The sequence below is a fragment of the Somniosus microcephalus genome, chromosome 11 (genome assembly GCF_052327205.1).
Source record: "Somniosus microcephalus isolate GS21.2 chromosome 11, FLI_Smic_1.0, whole genome shotgun sequence".
NCBI lineage: Eukaryota > Metazoa > Chordata > Chondrichthyes > Squaliformes > Somniosidae > Somniosus > Somniosus microcephalus.
The window spans coordinates 165,355,361-165,377,773 of NC_140997.1; the positions used below are offsets into that span (position 1 = coordinate 165,355,361).

The 22,413-nt window shown below is 43.9% G+C and overlaps 1 protein-coding gene across 14 annotated transcripts in view; it reads left to right on the plus strand.

The window, feature by feature from the left end:
• Nucleotides 1–22,413, plus strand: part of chl1b (cell adhesion molecule L1-like b) — a 1,240,677-nt gene that overhangs the window by 375,765 nt on the left and 842,499 nt on the right. The window contains exon 1 of one of the 14 annotated variants that reach the window (XM_086001401.1): nt 13,760–13,972. The exons of the other annotated variants lie outside the window; for them this stretch is intronic. The gene's annotated coding sequence lies outside the window, so the exon portion shown is untranslated. Of the gene's footprint in view, nt 1–13,759; nt 13,973–22,413 lie in introns of those variants that run through there. 14 annotated transcript variants of the gene reach the window in all.

Below are 22,413 nucleotides of genomic sequence, written 5' to 3' on the forward strand. Positions count from 1 at the left end.
TTCCATTCCTTTTAGGCTACAAGATTTTCCTGCTTGTGCAGTGTTTTTGTTGTGTGGTGTGCCTCTCATCTTATTCCAGTTTCTGTTGCCTCACTGTGATTTTGCTTCTGTCTCTCTTACTCTCATAGTCTTTTGTGGTTCCTTCTCTGTCATGTTGGTTTCCCTTTTTTTTGATTTTGCATTTTGGTGGAAGGCATCGGTGGAGGCTGGTGGGGCAATCCAAACGAAGCTGCAAAGAGGTTTCTGAACGAAAGAAAGACTTACATTCATATAGCACCTTTCACGACCGTCAGATGTCTCAAAACGCTTTACAGCCAATGAAGCACTGTTTGGTGTGTAGTCACTGTTGTAGTGTGGGAAATGTGGCAGCCAATTTGCACACAGCAAGGTCCCACAAACAACAATGGGATAATGACCAGATAATCTGTTTTTGTTATGTTGGTTGAGGGAGAAATATTGCCCAGGACACCAGGGATAACTCCTCTACTCTTCTTGGAAATAGTGCCATGGGATCTTTTACATCCACCTGAGAGAGCAGGCGGGGCCTCGGTTTAACGTCTCATCCAAAGGATGGCACCTCCGACAGTGCAGTCATGGTCATGGATTGGAGCAGGAATCTGGCCAAGGTGCAGTGCAGCAATGGAAAGCAATGTGAAGAGGGTGGCTCTCTAATTGTCTTGCTATATGTCTGATCCTCCAGTCCTGCATCTCATGTCTTCCCCCTTCATTCTGCAAGCCACCTTCCCAATCAGCCCATGTGGTCCTCTCTTCCTTTTGTCTCGTGCCTCACTGCTGTTATGTGCTACACCTTGCCTGTGTCTGATCACCTGTCCTATAGCCTGCTCCTTGTGCCCCTCCCAATGTTCACAAACCACTAAATCATCTTCCCAATGCTCCCAGACTCTGGGAATTCATCCACCAATCGCAGATCCTGGGACCTCCTCCAAATGCCCCTGATCCCAAGACCTTCCTCTGCAATTAAAAGTATTTTGTGTTATTTAAAATAACTCTTCACAATACTGTTTTTTAAAATTAAATCAATATACAAGTGACTGTATACGTAATTCAAGATAATAAAAGGATCTTTTTAGTGAATTTGTGCGAAAGAATGCCAGTGCATGTAGCTGATTGCTGTACAGAAGTCCACAATTGCCAACGCTATTGATTGCAGCTTCTATCTGCATTTTCAAAAGGGCTCCCATAGAAGTCATGAGTTAATTAAGCTTCCTTTTATACAACTTTTGGAAGTCTTATGTGCACAGTGGGTTCCTTTGAAAATTATTTGGAAATTATATTTGGCCTATACATGAAGCCACCTCCCTAGATTCCCTTTTCACCATTTCTGTGGCAGGCTGTACAATTGAGAAAACTCTTGTCTGATGGTTTAAAAAAAAAAAATTTTGGTCAATGTGGGTTAAGAGCTGCTAATACACTATCAGGTTACTGGCAATGAAACCCCAAAGTAACTATGGAAGCAGCCTTTTTACCCACTTAGGATGATATGTATGTGATGGGATCATGTTGTGGGTGGTGTATATGCACTGGCATTCTTTTAACACAAAGTCACGAAAAAGATACTTTTACTATCTTGTATTGCTTTCGCATCACTAGTATATTGATACCATTACAAAACAGAATTGCCAAGAATTATTTAAAAACATCAAATAACACCAATACTGTTAGTTGCAGTGTCACACATGTACTTTCATTGTCTTAAAATGAACAATAAAAACAACTTGCATTTATATAGTGCTTTTAACATAGGAAAATGTCTCCTGTGTCTCCAAGAACAGTAGGAGGAGTGAAATGTTTGAAAATCTTCTGATCTTTTGTATTTTGGTTCATGATCCAAGTTTGTATTGAACGTATGAAGCCACAAAAATCATTTAAGGTCAGTATTATTTGTGCAGTCTTGCCGAGTGACTGAAAATGTTTTGGCTTTTGAAAAAAGGTAAATAATTAACTTAAAGAGGAATTCGTTTCAAAAGAATTCAAGGCACACTCAATTAGCAACATGATCCAGAGCATCATATTGACCATATGAGTACAATATTCAGTAATACTTCAACATCTTTTGCTAGCATATCACTTTCATGTTGGATTCACTTACAGACAACAGAAAATGGTGGGTGCGTAATATGCTTTGATGTATCTCATTCATACCAGTGAGCAAATATTTACAAGCAAGGATTTAAATACATCAAGTAGGTTGCATTGCTGAATAGCTCTTTGTGTTGTGCAGTGAACCGTATTCAAGGAAAATTAATATAAACACTACTGGATACACCATGGCAATGCTCCTGATTAGGGTTGCAAAGGGGTGGAAAGTTTCCGGTAAATTTCCGGAAATTTTCCACGGGAAGTTTAGCTTGGGAATTTTGGGATAGCATAATATTGTTTTTTTTGTATTTCTTTCTTTTTTTCCCACAGGTCCTCTCTTAAAATTACTAACAGAGATGGAATCTTAATCATTAAGGAATTTCTTAATCAATATATGTTTATCTTCTTACTTGGCTTGTTTTAATAATTACAAGTTTTGTGTGTGACTGTGAACAAATGTGTCCTGATTGGTTGGATGAGTGGATGAGCGATTAGCTCCCTCTATTTGTAATATTTGCATATCGAATTGTGATTGGTCTGCAGGCATCTGTAAGACTGCTATAGTTTTTTTAAGATCCAGGTTAGGGGTCCTAAGGGAAGTCATTTTGTTTTCTGCTGATGTTGTGATGATGCAGTAAGTAAATAGACTTTATACCAAATAAACCAGTTACTTGTTGAACTCTGTTGTCCTTCAATTTAAAATATACAAAATAATACACTATTGGTGATGTAGCGTTGTGTGTGTACAGGTCATGCTTCCATCACATGGGGCATCAGCAAAAATGTACTCACCCTGTTGCAATCGTGCTGATCGACCGCAGTTCGACACAGAGATGAATGCCCTTTATTTCTCTGCATAGAACAATGCCACGTTTACCGTCGGATGTGTGGAAGCATTTTACCCCAGGCATTAAAGATGGAAAGACTGTGTACATGTGCAAACACTGTAGAAAGCCATATGTAAAGAATGCCACAAAGATGCAGCAGCATTTATCCAAATGCAACAACTTCACTCAAAGCTCACAGCAGTCAGCCCAGAGTTCCTCTGCTTCCATTCAAGAAGATGATGGTTCTCATTCAGCATCAGGCTCCTTATCATCAGCAACTCCTGGCCCACTTGGAAGGTTCTTTGATACAATGGATAACCATAGCCAGAAGAATGCAGATGAGTGCCTTGCTCGAGCTGTATATGCAACAGGCTCACCCCTCATGCTCACAGCCAATGTGTACTGGAAGAGATTTTTCAATGTTATTCGCCCTGCATACTGTCCTCCCACCAGACATGCTTTGTCGACTTATTTGCTGGAGGCTGAGTATAACAGAGTCCAAGGAAAGCTCAAAGAAACGATAGCGATGGCAGACTGTGTTGCAGTTATCTCAGATGGGTGGTCAAATGTACGAGGGGAGGGCATCATAAACTACAACGTCTCCACTCCTCTCCCAGTGTTCTTCAAGAGCACAGACACGAAGGACAACAGACACACAGGCACATACATTGCTGATGAGCTGAAAGCGGCCATCAATGATCTTGGATCACAAAAGGTCTTTGCAGTAGTTACTGACAATGCTGCGAATATGAAGGCTGCTTGGGCTCAAGTGGAGGAGGCCTACCCTCATATTACGTCTATTGGGTGCGCAGCTCATGGGCTTAACCTGCTCCTCAAGGACATCATGGGTTTGAGAACCATGGAAGCACTGTACAAGAGAGCCAAGCAAGTTGTTAAGTATGTCAGGGGAAAACAGGTAGTTGCAGCAACCTACAATGCCAAGCAAATGACAAAGAACAGGAACACCACACTGAAGCTGCCCAACAACACTAGATGGGGTGGTGTTGTCATAATGTACAACAGCCTTCTGGAGGGTAAGAAGTCGCTGCAAGAAATGGCAATATCCCAGTCTGGGGATATGGAAACCACCATCAAGAAAATACTGCTGGATGATGTGTTTTGGGAGAGAGTGGTTAGCAGCCTTAAACTACTCTCACCAGTAGCATCTGCAATTGCTCAGATTGAAGGAGATGATGCTGTCTTGTCAGATGTTCTCAGGCTTTTTACTGATTTAAAAGAACAAATCAGCATTGCCCTACCCACATCCCTGCTGCTCAAAGCAGAGGAGAAGGCAATTGTTCAATTCATACAGACGTGTCAAGAATTTTGTGTCAAGCCGATTCATGCTGCAGCATACATGCTGGACCCAAAGCATGTTGGGAGACCAATACTTTCTGGAGAACAGATCAACAGCGCTTACAGTGTGATTTTTACCCTCTCACACCATCTCAATCTGGATGTGGGCAAAGTTCTGGGAAGTCTGGCAAAGTTCTCTACCAAGCAAGGTCTTTGGAATGGGGATGGGATATGGGAATCATGCAAGCATATCAGTGCACATACCTGGTGGAAGGGACTTTGTGCATCTGAGGCCCTGTCACCTATTGCATCGGTGATACTCCAAATCCCACCTTCATCAGCGGCCTCTGAACGAAACTGGTCACTTTTTGGGAATACGCATACAAAGGTGCACAACAGGCTGACTAACAAGAGAGTGGAGAAACTGATGGCTATCCGGGCGAACCTACAACTTATTGAGCCAGATACAGGAGTGTCCACCACACAGCTAGACACTGACACAGAGGAGGAAATGGACACGTCAGAGCCAGAGTCAGAGAATCAGGAGGAGCAATGAGGAGTAGAAGACTCATGAGTAGAAGACTCAAAGGGACAAAATAAGGACAAATTACAGGCTAAATAAGCTGACGCTCTTTTTATTTTATTTTAGATGGGTCTTTTTTGTGGGGGTTCAATAAAGTTCAAAATTATAACCTAAATAAAGTTTTGAAAGCCTGTTTTTATTTGTATGGAACAGTATGTCTATTTTGACGACAAAGGTAATATAAGGGTCAGAGACAAAAACCATCAGTGTGCAAAAAAACTCAAAATTCCCGAAAATTCCTGTGGAAAGTTTCCTCTTTTAAAAATTCCCAGAATTTTGCAACCCTACTCCTGATGAATAGGGGGATAAGATGTTCCCTAATATGGGCCCACGAAGCCTTGACAGCAACCGTGCCACTTCATCCAAGTATCATTCTCTGTCCATTATCATGGCTTCTCTCCCTCTCTATCCCTGCGCCCCAACCACTTGAGAGTTTGTGTGTGTGCGCCTCCTCCCAGCCTTCAAACTGAAGGTTTTTCCACTTCTCCTCCCCCATCCCCCACAACGGTGTTTTTTTTTCTCCCTATTTCCTGAGCTGTTACACTGCTGAAATGAATTGTTAAAAGTTTGGTCATCAAGAGGTGGATCGTTACGCACTTACGTATCACTTTTCCTCTCCATTTCTCTCACAACCTGTCCTCCACTAAACCATTTTTCTTCCTTTAGATCTCTTTTCCTCACTTCCTTCTTCATGTCACATGTCCCCAATTTTTCCTCCTTTGTTGGTCCCCAATCACCATCTGCTCCTCTTTCTCCTACCCTCTGTTCCTTCTCTGGCCTTTTCTTGCCCTTCTTTCCCTCACTTTGCTTTTCCTCAGTTTTTCTTCCTGCAAATTTTTATTCCCTTTTCCTCCTATTTACTAATCTTCAGCTGCACCTCTCTGAAATTTTGCATCATTGCATCACCCTGTTTCTGGTTGGATTTGCACTACTTGATGGTGAGACTGCCAAACTAGATGCGTTGTGGGACTGTGAGCCAATGTGGGTCAGCGAACACAGAGGTGATGGGCGAGTGGGACTTGTTGCTGTTTAGGATATATTAGCAGGGTTTTGGATAAGTGGACGCAGGATGGGAGGTCGGCCATGCAGCATTGGAATAGTCGAGTCTGGAGGTGACAAATAAAAGGATGAAAGTCTTGGCAGCAGACGAGTTGATGCAGGGTTGGAAATGAGTCATGTTACAGAGGTGGAAGAAGGCAGCCTTTTGTGATGCAGAGGATGAGGCCAGAGGCTCAGTTCTAGTCAAATAGCATCTAGATGTTGCGAACAGTCAGCTTCAATTGGAGAAAGTGGCCGGGGAGGGGGATGGAATAGGTAGCGAGGGTATAGCATTTGTGGTGGGGGTTGAAGAGATGGCTCAGTCTTCACGATATTTAACAGGAGGAAATTATGGCTCGTCCAGAACTGGAAGTTAGACAAGCAAGCTAACAACAGAAGCAGTGGAGGGATTGAGAGAGGTGGTGGAGAGGTAGATTTGGGTGTCATCGGCACACCTGTAGAACCTAAGACCATGTCTGCGGATTATGTTGCTAGGGGCAGCATGAAGGTGGAAAAGAGCAAGGGCTGAGGATAGATCCTTGGAGGACTTCAGAGGTAATCCATTTAGTTAACAGCCTAACTGTGCGTGAACATTTATCCAATAGCGACCATAACACGATTGAGTTTAATGTAGCGTTTGAAAGGGAGAACTGCAAAACAGCTACTAAGGCCGGGATTTTGCTCACCTGCGGGTCCGGTGCGGGTGGTGTGAGTGGCGGGTCATGCCCCCACTGCTGGCTCCATCCCGCTCTGGAAAATGTATTTACGTTGATACGGCTTGTTAAACCCGCCCAATTAGAGAAATTGAGTCTGCTGACGTCGTTCATGACGCATCATCAGCTGGTTTCCTTAAAGGGACCATGGCCACCTTACTTTTGACGTTTGTGCTGTCAGTGTTCTGCAGCACTGAAGTGTGGCAATCTCTGAATAAGGACTGCACAGAGGTGAAGGGCTGCACCCAGGTCCTCCCATAACTCCCTCCATATGCTTATGGAGGGAGTCAGAGCACGCATGGAGGTCCTCTTCCCTTCCCATGGGCGGAAGAGACCTCCCCAGGAGACCAACACAGCCTGGTTGCACATTGCACAGGAGGTCACAAGCAGGGATGGTGTTGTGAGGTAAAAACAGAAAATGCTGGAAATACTCAGCAGGTCAGGCAGCAACTGTAGAGAGAGAAACAGAGTTAGCGTTTCAGGTCAATGACCCTTCGTCAGAACTGGCTTGGACATTGTAAGGATGTTTTATGGTGTTGGTGTGGGGTGGTGCCAACCTGGCACATCATGTGGCAGCCAGGGTGTATAGCATCAAGTGAAGTAAATCTGGCCATTGTGAGGCCATCCCTGGCCTCCCGGGCAGCAATGTGCTCAGGTCCCTCTGTCCTGTGCAGCATCATCAGGTGATTGCAGAGAAGGTTGGTGTTGTTGTTGATGCTGCTGGAGTGCCTGGTGCTGCTGGTCATAGTCATAGAGTTATATAGCACAAAAGATGCCCTTCGGCCCATTGTGTCCATGCTGGCCATCAAGCCCTGTCTATTCTAATCCCATTTTCCAGCATTTGGTCCGTAGCCTTGTATGCTGTGGCATTTCAAGTAATCATCTAAATGCTTCTTGAATGTTGCGGGGGTTCCCGCCTCTACCACCCTTTTCAGGCAGTGAGTTCCAGATTCCAACCACCCTCTGGGTGAAAAAGTTTTTCCTCACATCCCCTCTAAACCTCCTGCCCCTTACCGTGAAACTATGCCCCCTGGTTATTGACCCCTCTACTAAGAGGAAAAGTTCCTTTTTATCTACCCTATCTATACCCCTCATAATTTTATACATCTCAATCAGGACCCCCTTCAACCTTCTCTGCTCTAAGGAAAACAACCCCAGCCTGTCCAATCTCTCTTCATAGCTGAAGCACTCCAGCCCAGGTAACATCCTGGTGAATCTCCTCTGCACCCTCTGCAATGCAATCACATCCCTCCTATAGTGTGGCGACCAGAACTGCACACAGTATTCCAGCTGTGGCCTAACTAGCATTTTGTACAGCTCCATCATAACCTCCCTGCTCTTCTATTCTATGCCTCGGCTAATGAAGGCAAGTATCCCATATGCCTTTTTAACCAGCTTATCTACCTGTCCTGCTGCCTTCAGGGATCTATGTACATACACACCAAGGTCCCTCTGATCCTCTGTCCTTCCTAGGGTCCTACTATTCATTGTGTATTCCCTTGCCTTGTTAGTCCTCCCAAAATGCATCACCTCACACTTTTCAGGGTTAAATTCCATGTGCCACTGTTCTGCCCATCTAACCAACCCGTCTATATCGTCCTGCAGCCTGAGGCTGCCCTCCTCGCTATTTACCACTCCACCAATTTTCGTGTCATCTGCCAACTTACTGATCATACCTCCTACATTCATATCTAAATCATTAGTGTACACTACAAACAGTAAAGGACCCAGCACCGATCCCTGCGGTACACCACTGGACACAGGCTTCCAGTCACAAAAACAACCTTCGACCATCACCCTCTGCCTCCTGCCACTAAGCCAATTTTGGATCCAATGTGCCAAATTGCCCTGGATCCCATGGGCTCTTACCTTCTCGACCAGTCTCCCATGCGGGACTTTATCAATAGCCTTACTGAAGTCCATGTAGACTACATCAACTGCACTACCCTCATCCACACACCTAGTCACCCCCTCAAAAAATTCAATCAAATTGGTTAGACATGATCTCCCCCTGACAAAGCCATGCTGACTATCCTTGATTCTTGCCTCTCCAAGTGGAGAGTAATTCTGTCCCTCAGAATTTTTTCCAATAGTTTCCTTATCACTGATGTTAGGCTCACTGGTCTGTAATTCCCTGGTTTATCCGTACTACCCTTCTTGAATAATGGTACTACATTAGCTGTTCTCCAGTCCTCTGGCACCTCCCCTGTGGCCACAGAGGTTCTGAAAATTTGTGTCAGAGCCGCTGCAATCTTCTCCCTTGCCTCACACATACATCTCGTCAGGGCCTGGGGATCTATCCACTTTTAAGCCTGCTAAAACCGCTAGTACCTCCTCCCTCTCAATATTAATTTGTTCTAGTATATCACAATCCCCCTGCCTGATTTCTATGCCTACATCGTCCTTCTCCATAGTGAACACAGATGCAAAATATTCATTTAAAACATCACCTACATCTTCTGGCTCTACACACAGATTGCCACTTTGGTCCCTAATGGGCCCTACTCTTTCCCTGGTTATCCTCTTGCCCTTAATATACTTATAAAACACCATGGGATTTTCCTTTATTTTGCCCGCCAGTGTTTTTTCATGCCCCCTCTTCGCTCTCCTAATTTTTTTTTTAATTACCCCCCTGCACTTTCTATACTCCTAGGGCTTCCACTGTCTTTAGTCCTTTGTATCTGCCAAAAGCCTCCCTTTTTTTCCTAATCCATTCTTGTATATCCCTTGACATCCAGGGTTCCCTGGGTTTGTTGGTCCCACCCTTGACCTTTACGGGAACATGTTGGCGTTGTACTCTCTATTTCCTTTCTGAAGGACTCCCACTGCTCTGATGTGGATTTTCCTACAAGTATCTGATCCCAGTCCACTTTGGCCAGATCCTGCCTTATCATATTAAAATCGGCCTTCCTCCAATTTAGAACCTTTATTTCCGGTCCATCTTTGTCCTTTTCCATGACTACCTTAAATCTCACCGAATTATGGTCACTGTCACCAAAATGCTCTCCTACTGGTGTTGGGGTTGATCGTGGTGGGATTCTGAGGACCAAAATGAAATAGTATAAAGGGCACCAATGTCGATGGAATAGATGGCAGGTGAAGTAGAGATGATAGAAGCAATCTGTCAATGGTGAGAGAGTTCTTCCAATGAGGTGAGAGTGGAAAGTGGAAAGCCTGCAGAATCTGTTCTGGAAGTGCAGTGAGACCAGCTTGTGGCTGAGGAAAGTGATGATCTATCAGGTGGGAGTTTTTACTGTACATTTAAAGCTGTCAAATAATCAGCTGGAGCAATGGCCACTGAACTCCCACCTCAGTTTGACAGACGTGGTCCCCGAACAGCACGGTTCCCATGGCCATGAAGTTAAAGTTAAAAAGTCTGTTAAGGGTCTGTTAAGTACATTATAATGAGTTTAATTGGGTCGTCCACTGCTGCCTGTTGGGTCTGCTTAGCGCTGACTGACCTGACATTGGGAAAGGCAGGTTGACAGCGGGTTCCCGACCCGCTGTTGGAAAAAAAAATATTTTCCCACCCGACCCGCCACCGAGCCCGCCCCCTGACATCCCGGAAAATTCCTGCCTAAGATTCTAGATTTAGGTGAGGCCGACTTCAATGGGATGAGGCAGTGACTGTCCACAGTAAACTGGGCAAATCTGTTAATGGGTAAAATGACAGAATATCAGTGGGAGATGTTTAAAAAATAACTTAACGTGATACAGATCCAGTTTATACCCCTGAGTGGCTCTACGTGCCAAAAAAAAGCCATGGATGACAAAAGAGGTAAGGGACAGCATAAAACTAAAAGAAAAAGCTTATAAAAATGCAAAATATAGCACAGATCCTGGTGAATGGGAAAGATACAAAGAACAGCAAAGTGTCATATAACAGATAGTAAGAGCTACAAAAAGGGAGTAAGAAAAGTAACTTGCAAGGGATATCAAAATCAATACGAAGATTTTTTACAATTATATTAGGAAAAAGTGTAGTCAGGAGCAATGTTGGCCCCCTTAAAAACTGATAACGGTGATATTGTCAATGATAAGGAAATGGTGGACATGTTGAACAATTACTTTGCGTCAGTATTTACAGTAGAGGAAGAGGATAGTGTGTCGGAAATCCCAAGGAAATTAATATTGAATCGGGGACAGGGACTCAGTAAAATTAACCTAAGTAAAATAACAGTAATGAAGAAAATAATGGCACTAAAGAGTGACAAATTCCCAGGACCAGATGGTTTCCATGCCAGAGTTTTAAAGGAAGTAGGTGAGCACATTACAGATGCCCTAACATAGAAACATAGAAGATAGGAGCAGGAGTAGGCCGTTCAGCCCCTCGAGCCTGCTCAGCCATTTAATGAGATCATGGCTGATCATCCAAATTCAGTACCCTGTCCCTGCTTTCTCCCCATATCCCTTGATCCCTTTAGCCTTAAGAAATATATCTAACTCCTTCTTGAATATATTTAATGAATTGGCCTCAACTGCCTTTTGTGGTAGAGAATTCCACAAGTTCACCACTCTCTGGGTGAAGAAATTCCTCCTCATCTCTGTCCTAAATGGCTTACCCCTTATCCTTAGACTGTGACCCCTGGTTCTGGACTCCCCCGCCATCGGGAGTATCCTTCCTGCATCTAGTCTGTATAGTTCTGTTAGAATTTTATAAGTTTCAATGAGATCCCCTCTCATTCTTCTAAACTCCAGCGAATATAAGCCCAATCAACTCAATCTCTCCTCATACATCATCCCTGCCATCCCAGGTATCAGCCTGGTGAATCTTCGCTGCACTCCCTCCATGCCAAGAACATCCTTCCTCAGATAAGGCGACCAAAACTGCACACAATACTCAAGGTGTGGTCTCACCAAGGCTCTGTACAACTGCAGCAAGACATCCTTGCTCCCGTACTCTCTTCCTCTCGCTATGAAGGCCAACATACCATTTGCCTTCTTAACCGCCTGTTGCACCTGTATGCTTACCTTCAGTGACTGGTGCACAAGGACACCCAGGTCTCGTTTCACTTCCCCTTCTCCCAATCTATTGCCGTTAAGATAATAATCTGCCTTCCTGTTTTCGCCACCAAAATGGATAACATTGCATTTATCCACATTGGGCAGATGCATGGCAGATGCAGTATAATCACCCAACCTGTCCAAATCATACTGGAGTTTCTTGGCATCCTCCTCACAGCACACACGCCCACCCAGTTTCGTGTTGTCTGCAAACTTGGAGATATTACATCTAGTTCCCTCGTCTAGATCATTACTATATATTGTGAATAGCTGGGGTCCAAGGACCGATCCCTGCGGTACCCCACTAGTCACTGCCTGCCACTCGGAAAAAGACCCGTTTATTCCAACTCTTTGCTTCCTGTCTGCCAACCAGCTCTCTATCCAAGTCAGTACCTTACCCCCAATCCCATGTGCTTTAACACACGCTAATCACTTATGCGGGACCTTATCAAAAGCCTTCTGAAAGCCCAAATGCACCACATCCACTGGTTCTCCCTTATCTATTCTGCCAGTTACATCCTCAAAAAATTCCAGTCGATTAGTCAAGCACGATTTACCTTTTGTAAATCCATGTTGACTTTGTCTGATCCTGTCGCTGTTTTCCAAGTGCTCTGCTATTACATCTTTTATAATGGACTCTAGCATTTTCCCCACTACCGATGTCAGGCTTACAATTCCCCGTTTTCTCTCTGCCACCTTTTTTGAATAGTGGGGTTACATTAGCTACCCTTCAATCCATGGGAACTGTTCCAGAGTCTATAGAATTTTGGAAGATGACCAGCAATGCATCTATTATTTCTAGGGCCACTTCTTTAAGTACCCTAGGATGTAGATTATCAGGCCCTGGGGATTTATCAGCCTTCAATCCCGTCAATTTCCCTAACACCATTTCCCTACAAATACTGATTTCATTCAGTTCCTCCCTCTCATTAGACCCTATGTTCCCCGACATCTGTGGGAAGTTATTTGTGTCCTCCTTTGTGAAGACAGAACCAAAGTATGTATTTAATTGGTCTGCCATTTCTTTGTTCCCCATTATAAATTCCCCTGATTCTGACTGCAAGGGACCTACGCTTGACTTCACCCAATCTTTTTCTCTTCAAACTCTTCCAAAGTTCTCTAGATTCAGGAACCGTCCCTTTAGATTGGAAAATTGTGCATGTCGCTCCGCTTTTTCAGAATGGCGAGAGAGGGAAACCATGGAATTATAGACCAGTTAGCCTAACATCTGTTGTCAGGAAATTGCTAGAGTCTATAATTAAGGATAGGATGACTGAACACTTCTCAAATTTTCAGTTGATCAGCGATAGCCAGCATGGATTTGTGAAGTTACGAGGAGAGATTACAGAAATTAGGGTTGTATTCCCTAGAATTTAGAAGGTTAAGGGTTGATCTGATCGAAGTTTTCAGGATATTAAGAGGAACAGATAGAATAGATAGAGAGAAACTATTTCCTCTTATTGGGGATTCTAGGAATAGAGGGCATAAATTAGAGCCAGCCCTTTCAGGAGTGAAATTAGGAAACACTTCTACACACAAAAAGTGGTACAAGTTTGGAACGCTCTTCTGCAAATGGCAATTGATGCTAGAGCACTTGTTAATTTTAAATCTGAGATTGATAGATTTTTGTTAACCAAAGGTATTAAGGGATATGGGCCAAAGGTGGGTTGGAGTTAGATCACAGATCAGCTATGATCTCATTGAATGGCGGAACAGGCTCGAGGGGCTGAATGGCCTACTCCTGTTCCTATGTTCCTAATGGTGTCGGGGTGAGAAGAGAAGTCATTCACAGAGATTCTCTGGCTGTGATTGGATACATAATCTTGGAACCATGCAAAAGCAGTCCCTCTCAGCTGGACAACGGAGGGGAGGCATTGGAAGAAGATGGCGTGCTTGACCGTGTCAAATGCTGCAGAGAGAGTGAAAAGCACACCATCAGGAGAGAGAGTGCACCATCATTATAGTTAGAGAATATCATTTGATTAGGGCTGTTTCAGAGCTGTGGCGGGGCACAGAACTAATTTTTTGCAATCTCTACAAATATACTGCAGCTCAGTGCCTTGCCAAATAAAAAAGGAATTCAATTTGTTAATACAAGCAAAACTTTGACTGATAATTCAAAGGTTAATTCTGTACACTACACCCATTTACAACATCTGCCCAATTGCAGATTCTTAGAAAATGGGTGTTGGCAACACAATCTAACATAAAATGTATTCATTCATGCGGAAATGTTTATTTCTCACTCAGGAGCACGAATCACAGTTGCAGAGCTTAGCATAACTTTCAGATGGATTTTACATTTGTGGGGCTATAAATTACAACATATATCTATAGGAGCAGAACTGCAGGAGGAAGGAGAGCATCTTGGACTATGGATAGAGGAAAATTGATTCTACAGCAGCTTTAAGGTAAATATTTATTAAGTGTACTGTTAAGCATCAGTTAGTGGCAGTCTTATCTACTTTAAAACCAAGTGTGTGCAGAGGTTCCAGTGTAGTACTCAAGGTCATCACAGATAGCTTTCACTACTCGGAGGTATGTAGTGATGATCAAAGCCTCCTTAGTGGTCCCTGAGCAGGCCCACATTCCCACTGCTGTGATACGTACGTTACTGTTTTCCTTTTCTTTTTTCCCCAAAGTTTCTTTTCCTATTCTAAGAAGTTCATATTGATTCTGTATTCTCTGGGAGCAGCAGTATGGTAGTTTGGGTGTATATTTACTAAAGCTGAGCTGAGAATTTTTAGTTGGTGATGCATGAAATGTATAAGACTGTTCATGTTCATTAAGATTTTATCAAATCAGGCTTGCGTCATAAGCAATTTTAGCTTTGTTGAAATGGCCGTTGATAGGATTTGTCCTTTCTAAATATCTGTTGCCTGCTGTTAATTTCTACAGTATTAGGATGAAGTACTACTGTACATTGTGCAAAAACATTATGTATACTTGCTTTGCCTTTATTGGGGAATGGTTTAATAAAAGCTGTCATAAGTTTCATGACTTAGTAAATGAAAGAAGCACAGGTCAGGGTACATTTTGTATAAAGGACTGAAACTCTTGATAATAGTGCGGTTACTGCAAAAGCCTCTGATCTTTTAAATCCTGGAAAACTGGAAAGCAAAAATTAATAGTAAGGTTGCTTCATTGGCACTGGGATGTTCCACAGCTGGAGACATTTCAAGCTGTAGCAACAGTACACTTGGCATCATAAACAAGTGCACACTGTGCCTTCCACTTGTGCGATGCTTCTCTTTATGTGTTACCCTGCATTCCCACGAGTGCATTTCCATTACAGGAGTTCAACTGTTAAATCTTGTCCATAACAGCTTGCTTTGAATAAGGTTAAATTCAAGCACGGGGTTTTTTTTGTTTTCAGCTGACATGACGATTGCTGTTTTTGCACAGCTGAAGGTTGCAAAACAAGAAATCTTTGTGACAAATCAGTTCAAGAAAATGAAACTTCTTTAGGTAAAGCCATTTACAACATTTAAATTATTTCAAAATAGTATGCCAGCAAAACATTATTTGGCTTCCAAAACTGTAATTAACGTATTGCTAAAGATTACGTAATAATTTCCACAAGGGTACATCTGCAACAAAGCTAGAGACAACTATTCTGATGAAAGCAATCTATAATTATCCCCTTCTGTTAACATCTCTCAAATTGCTAGGTGACAGATGCTTGTGGAGCTGGTATAACAAGTTTAATATATTTTTGTAATTGAAACGATTAAAAAACTTTTAGACTAATCTCACTAATGCACGTATTGTACTCATTGTAACGAACAAAGACTCAGGAGACAAATAGTTCACAGTAGATCAGACCTAACGCTGAAACCACTTCACAGCACAGCCTGCATTAACTGGTCACTGCACATCACTCTCTCACTTCTGACCTCTGCTGATCAGATTGCGCAAGTGTCAGGTACAAAACATGGAACAGATTAATACACTGTATCAAATGTCAGATGAAAACTATGAAGTGGATTAATATACAATGTTAAAAAGTAAATTATGTGAGGCTGCATGCTGTGATTTTGCACACAGTGCTCTCAAGTCAGAAAATAATGGCCCAGAAATTCGGCTCTCCACGGGTGAGTACACACGGGGTACTCACCCGTAGGCCGAAATGAAGTGCGGGTTTCCTGTATGCACTGCGCATGCGCATGCGCGGGAAACCGGCACTTCCGATCCTCTGAACGAAGGGGTTCAGAGGTCGAACGCGCGCGCAGGGGAGGCTGCACGTGCACTTTGAACTTAGTTTTTTTTTGCAGGTTTTCACGCGAGGTTAAGCCTGTAGGATTTACACATTTAAAAAGCAGGCGTAAGGTAAGTTATTATTTTTAAATACTTTAAAGCAAGGTAAGTTTATTTTTAGCCCCATTTTTTTATAAAATTATTTTTTTCAAAAATTTAAATTATTGTTTAAAATAGTTATTTAATGTAATTTGTAGTTTATTGAAAAAGTGTGATTAAAAAATTTTTTTATTTGAAGGTTTAATGTTATTTTGAGGCCCGTAGTATAAGTTTAGACAGGTCTTCCTGTCAATCTTATGAATGGGCTTTTCCCTCCTCCGATTGGCTGCCCATGGCTCACGTGATCCCAGGGGACGCATCGCACTAACTACGCCCCTGGGACACGCAAGCACAGCGCACCGGCAGCTGGGCCAGGCCCCGGAGCGGAATTCCACGGGGCCCTACAGCTCAACTGCCGTCGCGCAAGATAAGTGCAGGTCGGGGGCTTGCACCCGCGGGAAGCCCCCGACCCGAATTTCTGGGCCCATGTTCCTGATCTCCTGCAACTGATTTCCAGGGCACTCGATTTTGCCAACAGGTGATTAAGGTTTGAACAACGAAGCTGCACCACTAAATATGTGCGGCCTCATTTAAAATCCTCTTTTACAGTTGGGGCCATTGAATTTTACATCTACAAAGTGATCCTAGCCTGCAACAATGGGGTGCACAAGAGTTGCAGAACCTGGTCTGCTGAAACAGACTTCAAGGCAGCAAGTCAGTTTTTAATTCTTAATTTTTTTTTCCTGTTTGTTTTGTTCTATTTGGTTTTATTGGGTACTCCTCCATTCTTGCACTTTCATTTTTTTTTCTTCCGACAATACTTTGTTTCATTATTCTTGATTGCTGCTGACTTTGACATTGCACCTTGCATCATGCTGAGGATGGGTGTTTCTTTCAGCCTTCTGAACCCTGCTGCATAATTGAGATGAGGAAGATGAGTTTGTGACGGGTCAACAAATATAGGTGCAACATTCTTCTGGGTGTGTTTGTCATACCCATCAGTACCAACAGTAAAGAGGGTCAAAGTGCAGAAAAATATTAAACAGGCAAAGTTGAAGGCACTTTATCTAAATGCACGTAGCATTCACAGCAAGGTGGATGAATTAATGGCACTAATAGAAGTAAATGGGTATGATGTAATTGCCATTACAGAGACATGGGTGCAGGGTAACCAAAGCTGGGAACTGAATGTTCCAGGGTACTCAAGATTTAGGAAGGATAGACAAAAAGGAAAAGGAGGTGGCGTAGCGCTGTTAATAAGGGATGAGATCGGTACGGCAGAGATAAATGATCTTGGCTTGGCAAATCATGATGTAGAACTGGAATCAGTTTGGGTGGAGCTAAGAAACAGCAAAGGGCGGAAAACATTGGTAGGAGTTGTGTATAGGCCACCAAACAGTAATGGTGATGTAGGGCACAGTATCAATCAAGAGATTAGAAGTGCATGTAACAAGGGCAATACGGTAATCATGGGGGACTTTAATCTACATATTGACTGGGCAGATCAAATTACCACTAATGGTGTGGAGGTTGAATTCTTGGAATGCATGCGAGATGGTTTCCTGGATCAGTATGTGGAGGAACCAACCAGGGAACAGGCTATTCTGGATCTGGTACTGTGTAATGAGAAAGGGCTAATCAATAATCTTAGGGACAAGTGACCATAATATGATTGAATTTTACATTAAGTTTGAGAGTGATGTAGTCCAATCTGAAACTAAGGTCTTCAATCTAAACAGAGGAAACTACAAGGGTATGAGGGACAAGTTGGCCATGGTAGATTGGGAGACTACACTAAAAGGTATGAGGGTGGACATACAATGGCTAACATTCAAGGAAATAATGCATAATTTGCAACAAACATATATTCTCTAGGGCATAAAAACCCAAAAGGACTAGTGATCCAACCATGGCTAACAAAAGAAATTAAAGCTAGCATTAAGTCAAAGGAGGGAACTTATAAAGTTGCCAGAAAAAGCAGTCAGCCTGAGGATTGGGATCTTTTTAGAAATCAGCAAAGGGGGACCAAGAAATTGATAAAGAAAGGGAAAATGGAATATGAGCACAAACTAGCGAAAAATATAAAAACGGATTGTAAAAGCTTCTATAGGTATGTGAAAAGGAAAAGACTGGCGAAGGTAAATGTAGGTCCTTTACAGTCAGAGACGGGAGAATTTATAATGGGGAATGAGGAAATGGTAGGGAAATTAAATAAATACTTTGTTTCTGTCTTCACGGAGGAAGACACAAAAAACCTCCCAGAAATACGAGAAAACCAAGGGTGTGACAAGAATGAGGAACTTAAAGAAATTATTATTAGTAAAAAAACAGTACTAGCAAAATTAATGGGACTAAAAGTCAATAAATCCCAAGGACCAGATGACTTACATCCTAGGGTTTTGAAAGAGGTGGCCATTGGAATAGTGGATGCATTGGTTGTCATCTTCCAAAATTCTATAGATTCTGGAACGGTTCCTGCAGGTTGGAGGACAGCAAATGTAACCCCGCTATTTAAGAAAGGAGGGAGAGAGAAAACGGGGAACTACAGACCTGTTCGCCTCACATCAGTAGTTGGGAAAATGCTGGAATCTATTATAAAGGATGCAATAACTGGGCACTTAGAAACTAATAGTAAGATTGGGCAGAACCAACATGGATTTATGAAAGGGAAATCCTGTTTGAGTTCTTTGAGGATGTAACTAATGGAGTAGATAAAGGGGAACCGGTAGATGTGGTGTATCTGGATTTTCAGAAGGCCTTCGATAAGGTCCCACACAAGAGGTTGGTGAAAAAAATTAGGGCACATGGAATTGGAGGTAATATACTAGCATGGATTGAGAATTGGTTGACAGGCAGAAAACAAAGAGTAGGGATAAACGGGTCTTTTTCAGGATGGCAGGCTGTGACTAGTGGGGTAACGCAAGGATCGGTGCTTGGGCCCCAGCTAGTCACAATCTATATTAATGATTTGGATGAGGGGACTAAATGTAACATTTCCAAATTTACTGATGATACAAAGCTAGGTGGTAGTGTCAGTTGCGAAGAGGATGTGAAGAGGCTTCAAAGGGATCTTGACAGGCTCAGTGAGTGAGCGAGGACATGGCAGATGGAATATAACGTGGATAAATGTGAAGTTATCCACTTTGGTAGAAAAAACAGAAAGGCAGAGTATTTCCTAAATGGTGAAAGATTGGGGAATGCAGATGCTCAAAGGGACCTGGGTGTCCTTGTACATGAGTCACTGAAAGTGAATGTGCAGGTGCAGCAAGCCATTAGGAAGGCAACTGGTATGCTGGCCTTCATTACAAGAGGATTTGAGTACAGGAGTAAAGAAGTCTTACTCCAATTATATTGGGCCTTGGTGAGACCACACCTAGAGTACTGTGTACCTAGAGTCCTCAACATTGACTCAGGGCCCCATGAGGTCTCATGGCATCAAGTCAAACATGGGCAAGGAAACCTCCTGCTAATTACCACCTACCGCCCTCCCTCAGCTGATGAATCAGTACTCCTTCATGTTGAACACCAATTGGAAGAAGCACTGAGAGTAGCAAGGGCACAAAATGTCCTCTGGGTGGGGGACTTCCATGTCCATCACCAAGAGTGGCTCGGTAGCACCACAACTGACCGAGCTGGCCGAGTCCTAAACGACATAGCTGCCAGACTGGGTCTGCGACAGGTGGTGAGGGAACCAACAAGAGGGAAAAACCTACTTGATCTCGTCCTCACCAATCTACCTGTTGCAGATGCATCTGTCCATGACAGCATTGGAGGAAGTGACCACCGCACAGTCCTTGTGGAGACGAAGTCCCGTCTTCATGTTGAGGATACCCTCCACTGTGTTGTGTGGCACTACCACCGTGCTAAATGGGACAGATTTCAAACAGATCTAGCAACTCAAAACTGGGCATCCATGAGGCGCTGTGGGCCATCAGCAGCAGCATAATTGTATTCAACCACAATCTGTAACCTCATGGCCCGGCATATCCCTCACTCTACCATTACCATCAAGCCGGGAGATCAACCCTGGTTTAACGAAGAGTGCAGGAGAGCATGCCGGGAACAGCACCAGGCATACCGAAAAATGAGGTGTCAACCTGGTGAGGCTACAACACAGGACTACTTGCATGCCAAACAACGGAAGCAACATGCGATAGACAGAGCTAAGCAACCTCACAACCATCGGATCAAATCAAAGCTCTGCAGTCCTGCCACATCCAGTCGTGAGTGGTGGTGGACAATTAAACAGTTAACAGGAGGAGGAGGCTCCAAAAATAGCCCCACCCTCAATGATGGTGGAGCCCAGCACGTGAGTGCAAAAGACAAGGCTGAAGCATTTGCAACTATCTTCAGCCAGAAGTGCCGAGTGGATGATCCATCTCGGCCTCCTCCTGAGGTCCCCAGCATCACAGGTGCCAGTCTTCAGCCCATTCAATTCACTCCACGTGATGTCAAGAAATGGCTGAAGACACTGGATACTGCAAAGGCTATGGGCCCTGACAACATTCCGGCAATAGTACTGAAGACTTGTGCTCCAGAACTAGCTGCACCCCTAGCCAAGCTGTTCCAGTACAGCTACAACACTGGCATCTACCCGGCAATGTGGAAAATTGCCCAAGTATGTCCTGTCTACAAAAAGCAGGACAAATCCGACCCAGCCAATTACCGTCCCATCAGTCTACTCTCAACCATCAGCAAAGTGATGGAAGGTGTCATCGACAGTGCTATCAAGCGGCACTTACTCAGCAATATCCTGCTAACTGACGCCCAGTTTGGGTTCCGCCAGGGCCACTCAGCTCCTGATCTCATTACAGCCTTGGTCCAAACATGTACAAAAGAGCTGAACTCAAGAGGTGAGGTGAGAGTGACTGCCCTTGACATCAAGGCAGCATTTGATCGAGTGTGGCATCAAGGAGCCCTAGCAAAACTGAAGTCAATGGGAATCAAAGGGAAAACTCTCCATTGGTTGGAATCATACCTAGCACAAAGGAAGTTGGCTGTGGTTGTTGGAGGTCCATCTCAATCACATGACATCACTGCAGGAGTTCCTCAGGGCAGTGCCCTAGGCCCAACCATCTTCAGCTGTTTCATCAATGACCTTCCCTCCATCATAAGGTCAGAAGTGGGGATGTTCGCTGGTTGCACACTGTTCAGCATCATTTGAGATTCGTCAGATACTGACGCAGTCCGTGTCCATATGCAGCAAGACCTGGACAACATTCAGACTTGGGCTGACAAGTGGCAAGTAACATTCGCACCACACAAGTGCCAGGCAATGACCATCTCCAACAAGCGAGACTCTAACCATCTCCCCTTGACATTCAATGGCATTACCATCGCTGAATCCCCCACTATCAACATCCTAGGGTTACCATTGATCAGAAACTGAACTGGACCAGTCATATAAATATTGTGGCTACAAGAGCAGGCCAGAGGCTGGGAATTCTGTGACGAGTGTCTCACCTCCTGACTCCCCAAAGCCTTTCCACCATCTACAAGGCACAAGTCAGGAGTGTGATGGAATACTCTGCACTTGCCTGGATGAGTGCAGTTCCAACGACACTCAAGAAGCTCGACACCATTCAGGATGAAGCAGCCTGCTTGATTGGCACTCCATCCACCACCTTCAACATTCACTCCCTCCACCACCGGCGCACTGTGGCTGCAGTGTGTACCATCTACAAGATGCACTGCAGCAACTCGCCAAAGCTCCTTCAACAGCACCTTCCAAACCCGCGACCTCTGCCACTTAGAAGGACAAGGGCAGCAGACGCATGGGAACATCACCACCTACAAGTTCCCCTCCAAGCCACACACCATCCTGACTTGGACCTGTATCGCCATTCCTTCACTGTCGCTGGGCCAAAATCCTGGAACTCCCTTCCTAACAGCATTGTGGGTGTACCTACACCATATGGACTGCAGCGGTTCAAGAAGGCGGCTCACCACCATCTTCTCAAGGGCAATTAGGGATGGGCACTAAATGCAGGCCTAGCCAGCGACGCCCACATCCCATCAATGAATAAAAAAAAAAATGTTGGTCTCCTTACCTAAGGAAGGATATACTTGCCATAGAGGGAGTGCAATGAAGGTTCACGAGATTGATTCCTGGGATGGCAGGACTGTTGTATGAGAAGAGATTGAGTAAACTAGGCCTGTATTCTCTTGAATTCAGAAGAATGAGAGGGGATCTCATTGAAGCATACAAAATTATTACAGGGTTTGATAGGATGGATGCTGGGAGAAAGTTTCCCTTGGCTTAGGAGTCTAGAACCAATGTCCAGAACCTCAAGATAAAGGGTAAGCCATTCAGGACTGAGATGAGAAGAAATTTCTTTACACACAGGGTGGTGAATCTTTGGAATTCTCTACCCCAGAGGGCTGTGGAGGCTCAGTCATTGGGTATATTCAAAACAGAAGTTGATAGATTTCTGACTAGTAAAGGCATCAAGGGTTATGGCGATAGGGCCTGTGAATGGAGTTGAGGCAGAAGATCAGCCGCGATCTCATTGAATGGTGGTGCAGGCTCGAAGGGCCAAATGGCCTACTCCTACTC